This window comes from Elgaria multicarinata, chromosome 6 (assembly GCF_023053635.1).
Source record: "Elgaria multicarinata webbii isolate HBS135686 ecotype San Diego chromosome 6, rElgMul1.1.pri, whole genome shotgun sequence".
NCBI classification, from domain to species: Eukaryota; Metazoa; Chordata; class Lepidosauria; order Squamata; family Anguidae; genus Elgaria; species Elgaria multicarinata.
Genome location: NC_086176.1, coordinates 88,102,244 through 88,105,353, shown reverse-complemented (window position 1 = coordinate 88,105,353; position 3,110 = coordinate 88,102,244).

Here is a 3,110-nt window from a genome sequence, read left to right as displayed (position 1 = left end):
GCAAGTGTATTAATTGTATTATATTTCTGAACAGCTTAGTTTATGATACTTGTAATGTGATTTGTAGTCCTTGGATCAATCTTGAATAGATACGTTTCTTATCATACTGTATGTGGAAAGAGCCCTACATTTTAAGGCAGAATTTTGTAAACATAGGAATATTGTACAGATGCTTTTTGTGATAAATACATTGGGGATTTACTCTATGTACATAATAAGAGGTAAGGAGGCAGGTAGATTCAGGGAAGGAACAGACAAGTGGCGGAATATGAGTCCTGATGTTGATCTACTGCAGCATCCTCCACTCAGTTTGCAGTCCAACACTGTACCACTACACCACACTGAGTCAATTAGTAAAGAAAACTGCAAAAGGTGTACAGAAAATCCATTGATCAAAACCTATGTATTCAAGATTCCAGTGCATTTTGGACTACAAAGTTCTTTTACAGGGAAGGATCGTCTTACGGCTGTTCACCTGAAACTCGTTAGGATGTTGAATGCTTATTTTGTTTTCTGTTCTGCACTAAATTTTCACTGCACCTTCTTACTGGCTTCCTTGCATAAGTGTTCGCCATGACTACTCCTCTCTTGGGGCACTGCATATGACTTGTAAGACCCTGCTTCCTGACATCTTTGTTCCTAGGGGAAATAGTTCATCTATTTACAACTTTTTCATATGCTGCACTTCTGTTTCAAATTATTATGACTTAATTTTTTTAAAAAAGAAAATAATCAAATTACAACAATCTAAAGACAGTAACAACAAGGCTAAGGGATAAGAAGGTTAAAAAATAAAGGCTGGATAACTAAAAATGATGAAAGATGGGAGGAATAGCTGTGCCTCCCTTTGGAGAGAGTTCCAGAAATGGGATGAAACCTCTAGGAAGACCCTTTCCCTGGTCACAACCTGCCTTCCATCACAAGGAAGAGCCTCTGAGGATGACCTCCAAATTCAGACAGCGTCATGTATGTGTAGGTGGTTCTCTAGCTGTATCAATTCCAAATCATAGAGCTTAAAAGATACAACAGTTTTCATTGTGCTTGGAAACAGATTGGCATTTCTGAAGTGGCACGGTGTGCTCCATTCTAATAGCCGAACAGATTATTTTTGGATGTTCAGAAGCCTTTAATGTCAGCCCCGGACACTCTTTGCAGTAGTCTAATCTAGAGGTTACTTGAAGGTAATCTCTAATAGCCAGAGTTTTAAATAATAATAAGGGCACAATCTTATTCAAGCTTAGTCAGAAAAAAGTCTTACTACTCCCAGCATTCCCTAACAGGTATAGCTGGCTGGGATGTGCTGGGAGTTGTAGGACCCTTTTCTGTCTAAATGTGCATAGGATAGTGCCCTAAATGTGTTAATAACATTACCAATGGCAAGTTGTCTGTGTCATCACCAATAACTATTTTCTGAATGGCTAATTGCTATTTGTTGCGATCTGTACTTTCACCATTTTGTTTTCCTCTGATCTCACTCTTTACCCACCTCACAATTTCTTAGGTCTTTAAGGGCGCAGTCCTATGTATGGTTAGACCGAAACAGGTCCTACAACTCCCAGGATGCCCCTGCCAGCATGGGGAATGTGTGGTCCTTCCGATGATGTTGAACTGAAATTCTCACCATTGGTTATGCTGGATAGGGCTGATGGGAGCTGCAATCCAACATCATCTGGAGGGCCACATTTCCCCCTCCTCTCCTTTATGGTGTCACAAGGCTCTTGGGTTTTGATGAAACAGTCTGTCAAGGTTACCTCTCTGGAAATGGCCAGGGTATATCTGTCCAAAATGGTTGCAGCTCATGGAAGGTACTTGATTCCACTTGGGCAGATTGATTTCTCCTCCCCTCCCAATGTTTCCAAATTTGAATTCATGTTTAGAATGGATTATCTCAGACTGCACAAAAGCTGGGTAGGTGACTTAAAAGAATGTTTGCTGATGAAGCATCATTGGAGAAACAAGCAGTTCATGGATCTTATTTGGCTTTCAAGCTGCAACTGAGCGCTTGATAGAAAATACTGTAAATTCAGACTTGCAGATTTAAACAAGATTCTTATCCCTGATTTGCTGAAGTCCAAAAATATGGTGGAAGGAAAACAAATCAAAAGCATGTTTTTCAAATTTTATGCCTTTGAAATGTAAATAGCAATATATTATGACTACTAGTCATGAGAGCTATATATTAGCACCAGTATAAGAGGCAGTATGCTTCTGTATACCAGTTGGTAAGGAACAAGAGCTGGAGTGTGCTATTGCATTCATACTTGTGGCCTTTCCAGACAACTGGTTGGCCACTGTGTGAACAGAATGTGAACTAGACAAGCCTTTGGTTTTATCCAGCAAGGCTCTTCTTGTGTAAAGAGTTGGGAATAACAAAGAGGTTTAACTACACCAAGGTTTGACATACACTGCTGGTCTAAAGTTCTGATACTTCCCATCACGTTTGGGATTTGTTAGTGAAATTTACACATAGAATTAGAGCCAAGGACATTTAAACTTTGAAACTGTATGAAGTTGAAACACATTAATAGTGTTTATATTGGTTTTGTTTGTTTTTAATGTGTATACTTCCTTGGAATCCCTTGCAGATGAATGACAAGTTTATACATTTTAGAAATAAACTAAATTGAGCAGCTTAAAAATCAATGCATGCTAGTCTTAGAGATCCATTGTCATTCCCGGTACAAAGTGAATTTGGTTTTGATTCTGTGTAAGCTGAAGAACCCTTCCCAAAGCATTTGATTGTGTAAATTAAAATCTGAAGTACATTGACAACACTCCTTTTGATATAGGTCGATTAGTACATGGATCTGCTAGATCAGTAGTGATGCAAAATAAAAATGCTTAGCTTTGACATAGGTATTGGCAATATGAAATGTAGCCAGTCCATGAAGTTGGCTCTGCATCATGTAAAATAAAGTGAAGACATCAATAGTTTCTCTGTGAATGATACCTTAGTATGAGACTCAAACAGAAGAGCAGCATCTATCAAGACACTGCAATGGTAGGTGTTGACATAACCCTACATACAGATAATGGCCAGGTTCAGAAGTCACAACAACCTAGGTTTTTTTTAAACTCTGGGTTGTTGTGAACAAATACGCATGCAGCTA